This window comes from Magnolia sinica, chromosome 5 (assembly GCF_029962835.1).
Source record: "Magnolia sinica isolate HGM2019 chromosome 5, MsV1, whole genome shotgun sequence".
Taxonomy (NCBI): domain Eukaryota; kingdom Viridiplantae; phylum Streptophyta; class Magnoliopsida; order Magnoliales; family Magnoliaceae; genus Magnolia; species Magnolia sinica.
In genome coordinates this window covers 83,731,142-83,738,421 of record NC_080577.1, presented here as the reverse complement: position 1 = coordinate 83,738,421, position 7,280 = coordinate 83,731,142, and the positions used below count along the sequence as shown (strand labels likewise).

Here is a 7,280-nt window from a genome sequence, read left to right as displayed (position 1 = left end):
ATAAGTTGAGAATTACAGAACAATTTCTATAAAATCGAATGATTTTTGAAAAACAATCCAGATCCTAGAATTCTATGATTCATGAATGTTGGGCATTACTATCTCCTGAACTCGAGCGCACGATAATTTCATAGTCGAGTTCAAAGTATTAATCCATCAATCAGAACAATTCTAAACATTAAGTTCCATGGGTGTATAGTAAAATCTTGGCTTATTAATATGAAACTCACTTCTCAATTTCTGGATATTATTGGTCACCAATAAGCTAATTCATGATAACCAAAACTTTCCTCACAAATCATCTTTTCATTCCTCCAGCTTTTGATTTTTTCATTAAAAGTAACGCCAAGAAGGGGAATCAAATCCTCACCTACAGGGAGCAAACCTATGGTGAAGACCATTGCCTATCCCTTTCCGACTGGCTACTTTGGGAAATTGAACCTTCACCTATAGGGAGCAAACCTATGGTGAAGATTATTCGCCTAATCCTTTCAATTTTCTCAGGCCGGTTTATTTCATGCTTAGTGAGTACCAAGTAAATCCTTCAATATCAAACTGAGACCTTAATGTGAAAGCGAGATGTGACATGTGAGATCATAACTCAATCAAAGTGTACAATCTTCTAATTCTGAATTAACAATTCAAACTTAGCTGTGAAATTTAATAGATAACTGAATCCAAGAGTCATAAAGTACCAACATCACGCATCTTGAAATTCTAAGTGCCCTAGATGGCCTGTCAAAATCACTTCGACTTCATCAGAAATCCTGAAAAATTAAAAATTTTCACAACTTTTGCTCAAGACCAAGAAAACACTGATTAGGAAACCTAATCTCCCACCCCCAACCAAAAATCTACATTGTCCTCAATGTAAAAAGAAATAGACATGCAAGCACATGAGACAATGGAAAAATAGGAGTGATGGAAAGATAGTACCTGGACGAAAGAATCAAGAGGCTTTCCAAAGATATCTACGTAAGAGCGGGTCAGCACAAGAGAGAAACCAACAAAAATAAAATAAAAATAACAAAAATGAAATCCTACCTACACCACTTTCGTAGGCACTCTCGATTGCATTTAGCATATGCAACAAGCCTTTAAACCCCTAGGTTACCCCTAGTGGACGAGTTGTAGTCTCGTGAGGGTTTGCAGTAATGTTACCCACAAACATTGAACTCACTAATGATAAAAAACGAAATGAAATGAAGAGCTGGGCTGCCTCCCAGGAGCGCTAAGTTTACTGTCTTCAGCCAGACAAATAAAGCAACTACCCTAGTCCTAAGAAAACAGGAAACCTACCTATACCTCCATCAGACTAGGAGATCAATCCTGGTAGACAGGATCAGTCAGAGGCATGGACATGTCCTCTGAATCAAATTTCTCGACAAATGGTTTCAATCGATGTCCATTGACTTTAAACTCCTTGCCATTGTCGGGATCTCTTATCTCAACGGCCCCATGCAGAAAAATAGTGACAACAATGTAAGGGCCAGTCCAACGAGATCGAAGTTTACCCGGAAAGAGATGTAATCGAGAATTGTACAAAAGGACCTTCTGACCAGGCGTGAATGATTTTCGCAAAATGTGTTGGTCATGAAATGCTTTCATCTTGTCCTTGTAAATTCTTGAATTATCGTACGTATCATTCTGGATTTCCTCAAGTTCATTTAATTGAAGTTTGCGTAGCGAGCCAGCGTTGTCCAGATTGAAATTAAGATTTTTGATCGCCCAGTACGCTTTATGTTCCAGCTCCACAGGCAAGTGACAAGCTTTCCCATAGACAAGTCTAAAGGGAGACATTCCAATAGGGGTTTTAAAGGCAGTACGGTATGCCCATAAGGCATCGGTCAATCGAATTGACCAATCCTTACGATCAGGGTTAACCGTTTTCTCTAGGATATGTTTGATCTCCCTATTGGAAATCTCAGCTTGTCCACTTGTCTGTGGATGGTATGGGGTGCTCACCTTATGAGAGATACCGTATTTCTTCATTAAGCTCTCAAATGGTTTATTGCAAAAGTGTGAGCCTCCATCACTAATGATGGCTCGAGGCGTTCCGAATCGAGAAAGGATGTTTTCTTTTAGGAATTTAATGACCGTGCGATGGTCATTAGTTCGACACGGAATCGCTTCAACCCATTTAGTGACATAATCCACAGCGAGCAAAATATACAGATTTCCAAAAGATTGGGGGAATGGTCCCATGAAATCGATGCCCCAGCAATCAAATGCTTCAATGATAAGGATGGGATTCAAAGGCATCATATTTCGACGGGACAATGCTCCCAATTTCTGACAACGCTCACAAGCTTTACAATACTCATGAGTGTCCCTAAACATAGTGGGCCAGTAAAAGCCACACTGCAGAATCTTGGCCGTAGTCTTTTTAGCAGAAAAGTGACCACCACAGCTTGAGAATGACAAGGAGATGACACTTCGATGCTCATCGTCTGGTACACATCTCCTTAGGATTTGGTCTGGGCAATATTTAAATAAATAAGGATCATCCCAGAAAAAGTTGCGCACCTCGGTGAAAAATTTCTTCTTATCTTGCGCAGTCCACTGTGTCGGTATGACACCTGTAGCAAGATAATTAGCAATATCAGCGAACCAAGGTGAATGGGAGACTCTGAACAGTTGTTCATCAGGGAACATGTCGTTGATATGGGGCGTCTCAAGGGACTCAGAGGTATTAAGGCGAGAAAGGTGATCGGCTACTACGTTCTCTACTCCCTTTTTATCTTTAATTTTCAAATCAAATTCTTGGAGTAGAAGGATCCATCGTATCAAACGGGGCTTAGAATCATTCTTAAAAAGAAGATACTTAAGTGCCGCATGATCTGTGTAGATAATGATCTTGGATCCGATCAAGTAGGACCTAAATTTGTCCAAAGCGAACACTACAGCTAAGAGTTCCTTTTCCGTAGTTGAGTAGTTTACCTGGGCAGAATTTAAAGTTCTACTTGCGTAATGAATGACGTAGGGCCTCTTATCTTTTCTCTGGCCTAGGACCGCTCCAAGAGCATAATCAGAAGCGTCGCACATAAGCTCAAAAGGAAGGCTCCAGTCGGGTGGCTGCATGATAGGTGCAGTGGTTAACGTGTCCTTAAGCTTGGTGAAAGCTTCCTGGCATTGCTCAGTCCACTCGTACGGAGCATCCTTTTGAAGAAGATTACATAAAGGACGAGAGAGGAGACTAAAGTCCTTTATGAATTGCCTGTAGAATCCTGCGTGTCCTAAGAAGGATCGCACGTCTCTGATGTTCTTGGGCGGAGGTAGGTTAGAGATAAGATCGATTTTTGCCTTATCTACCTCGATTCCCTTGGACGAGATGATATGCCCAAGGACAATTCCCTTCTGAACCATGAAATGACACTTCTCCCAGTTAAGTACCAAGTTCTTTTCTTCACATCTTTTTAGCACACATTTAAGACTTTCCAAGCATTTGCTGAAAGATGGACCATAAATAGAGAAGTCGTCCATGAAGACCTCTAGATATTGCCCCACCATGTCAGAAAAAATACTAAGCATACATCGCTGAAAAGTGGCAGGGGCATTACATAGTCCGAATGGCATCCTTCGATAGACAAAGGTGCCGTAGGGACATGTAAATGTGGTCTTTTCCTGGTCTTCAGGGGCTATCTCTATCTGGTTGTAGCCCGAATACCCGTCAAGGAAACTGTAATAGGAATGACCAGCTAACCTTTCAAGGATCTGATCAATGAATGGTAAAGGAAAGTGGTCTTTCCTCGTGACGGTATTCAACTTCCTGTAGTCAATGCACATTCTCCAACCAGTAGTGACTCTAGTTGGCACGAGTTCATTATTAGCATTGGCTACAATGGTGATTCCGGACTTCTTAGGGACCACTTGAGTTGGACTCACCCATTGACTATCGGATATAGGGTATATAATACCCACGTCCAATAGTTTGAGAACCTCGGCTTTAACCACTTCCTTCATGTTTGGATTTAGTCTACGTTGTGGTTGCCGAGCGGTTTTTGCATTATCCTCAAGATATATGCGGTGAGTACAAATCGAGGGATCGATTCCCTTGAGGTCCGCTATCGTCCATCCTATGGCTCCTTTATGCTCAAGGAGAGTAGATATGAGCACACTCTCCTGTTCTTTCTCCAGGTGGGCAGAGATCACCACCGGGTATGTCTCATCTTGACCTAAATAGGCATATTTCAAATCAGAGGGCAAAGGTTTTAGGTCAAGCTTCGGCGGCTTGAGGTTAAACGGTAGAGGCACTACATCGGTTTGTGGCAATTCTTCAAATTGTGGCCTCCACCGGTTAACTTCAAGTACCGGTGCAGTATCAAGCAAGGCACACGTCTCCCTAATCATGTCATCATCAAAATCATGGGAGTGGGCCAGGCACGTCTCTAAATGGTCGGAGAATAAGGTCAGAGGTGTCGTACCTTCCACGAAAGAGTCAATCATGTTAATGTCGTGGAAATCGTCATCATCCTCTGCGTTGCTGCCGTTATTGAAAAAAATATTTGACTCCAATGTTAAATTTCCAAAAGACATAGTCATGATACCATTCCTACAATTGATAATTGTATTTGACGTGGCAAGGAATGGGCGACCAAGAATGATGGGAATCTGAGTGCTCATGTTATTGATGGGTTCGGTGTCCAGGATGATAAAATCTACAGGGTAGTAAAATCTATCGACCTGGACTAACACATCCTCAATTATCCTGGTACACGAACAGAGCAATCAGCAAGTTGTAGTGTGGTTAGGGTGGGTTTTAATTCACCCAAACCTAACTGTTTGTATACCGAGTAGGGGATCAGATTGAAGCTCGCTCCTAAGTCAAGAAGTGCGTGATCAATTCGATGGTTCCCGATTACACATGATATGGTTGGGCTACCGGGATCCTTGAATTTCTGCGGCACGTCTTGCTTCAGGATGGCACTCACTTTCTCAGTCAAGAAGATTTTCTTTTGAATAATTTTTCGTCTTTTGGTCGTGCATAAGTCTTTTAGGAATTTGGCATATGAAGGTATCTGTTTAACGACATCAAGTAGAGGAATGTTGACTTTCACTTGTTTCAACACCTCTAGGATATCCTGAGAGTTAGAGAGAGGTTTTGGTGAAACCAACCGTTGGGGGAATGGAGCAACTGGCTTCTCTAGAAGTTCTGGTTCTACTTTTTGTGGGGCATCACTGGATCCATCATTATTGTCCTCTTCTGGTTCTTGAGGCTTTTCGGGCATAACCGGAAGAGTTTTATCAATGATCTTCCCACTCCTAAGAGTGGTGATGGATTTAGCATGCCCCATCTGATTTGAAGAGCTGGGATCATTAACCTCGTATTGCGGTTTAGGATTGGGGAGAGGTTATGCAGGAAACATCCCCTTTTCTATAACCGTCATACGAGAATCTATCTTTTGCATAAAATCTGTAATTCCCCGCATTGCCTGAGCCAGCTCTTGTATGGAATTTTGAACCAGTTCCTCTTGAGGTTTCACTTGATTTGGATTTTGATTGAAGAAACCTGGAGGGGTAGCCGTTTGTCCATTCCTCCAACTAAAGTTTGGATGATTTTTCCAGCCAGGATTGTATGTATTGGAGTTAGGTCCAGTAAAAGGTCTTTGATAGTTACTTACGGCATTGGCTTGTTCATTCAACACTCCTCGAAAGGCGGGTATTGTAGGACAATTTTCAGTTGTGTGAATGTTGCAATCACAGATGCCGCAAACAATTTCATTGACCTTATCCTTCTTTCCTTCCATGGCCTCAACTTTCCTTATGAGCGTAGTCACTTTATACTTGAGATCATCCTCTTCTTTTAAGAGATATAATCCACCTTTCTCCTTTAATTGAGTCGGCTTAGACGTGGTGTTCGACTTTGGGTAATAGTCCCAAGATTGTGTTTTTTCAGCCAAACTGTCGAGGTAGTCCCATACCTCGTCGACATCTTTATTGATGAACTCTCCATTACACATTATCTCGACCATTTGGCGCATGGAAGATGTCAGTCCATCATAGAAAAAATTTGTAATGCGCCACATTTCAAATCCGTGTTGTGGGCATGAACTGACCAAATCTTTGAACCTTTCCCAACATTGAAAGAATGTTTCATCTTCCTTTTGGGCAAAGTTCATGATTGTTTTTCTGAGGGTAATCGTTTTATGATGTGGGAAGAATTTTTTTATGAATTCCCTCTGCATGTCATTCCATGTGCCAATGGATCTAGGATGCAGTGAATGTAACCACGTCTTAGCTTTCTCTTTTAAGGAAAAAGGAAAGAGTTTCAGCCTGACTGTATCCTCAGATACATTAAGAAAACGTAATGTAGCCATAATCTCATCGAACTCTTTTAAATGTAAATATGGACTCTCTGATTCAAGTCCATGGAATTTGGGAAGGAGTTGGATAACTCCTGGCTTGATGTCCATTTGTCCCGTGTTTTCAGGAAAAATCATGCATGAGGGCGTACTCACTCCCGCCGGTTGTAGATAATCTCGTAAAGTACGAGGCGGGGGTGCCTGTTGCACCTCATTCTCATCTTGGGTATCCTCCACCCTGGGTGGAAGTAGAGGAGGTTGGTCTTCAGCCATAACTTCAGTTAACTCAGGGGATTTCGAGTGGTGTCTAGTCCTACGATGGATAGTCAACCCCTTGACCAATCCTCCTTCAGTCAAGAGACGTCGAGTGTCGTCACGGGCCCACTTGGGCATGAAACACTCGCAGCCCTCAATTAAAAATCTAATCCTAAGAAAGGAAAAGAAAATCTAGAAAGAAAGAGAGAGTTGGAAAGAAATTACCAAATTGGAGTCCTAAGTTAAAAACCTGCAAAATAAAACAGAATAAGCTAAATTCTAAAAAGAGAAGAACAATAGCAGTAAATTAATTTCTAAAAGAAGGAATTCCTAAAAGAAAATGAAAATTTCTAAAATAAATTAGGAAAGACCTAAACTAGAAAGTAAATTATTAAAAGAGAACTGAAAAATAGAAAGTAGAGAAGGAGCTTACCAAATTAGAAATTTCTATTTTAAAGGCCTACAAAATAGGAAGGTTAGTTTCTAAACAAAAATTCTAAAAATAAATTAGGAAATAAATTAGATTTTAAAAGAGTTAAAATTAGAAAGTTACTAAAATAAAAAATAGAAAGTTAATAAAAAAAAGGAAAGAAATAACCTAATTTCTAAAAATAAACTATTTCCTACAGAAGGGAGGATACTAGAATTAGAAAATTTCTAAAATTTAAACCCTAATTCTAAAAATAGGAAAAAGTAGAGAGATTAGGAAGGAATTACCAATTG

General features: G+C 40.6%; 1 non-coding gene across 1 annotated transcript; it reads left to right on the top strand.

Annotated features, from left to right (window-relative positions):
* Window positions 1–6,030: 6,030 nt before the first annotated feature.
* On the top strand, window positions 6,031–6,137 carry LOC131247679 (small nucleolar RNA R71). The gene has a single exon (XR_009171952.1). It is a non-coding gene; the product is annotated as a small nucleolar RNA R71 (small nucleolar RNA).
* The last annotated feature ends 1,143 nt before the right edge of the window (window positions 6,138–7,280 follow it).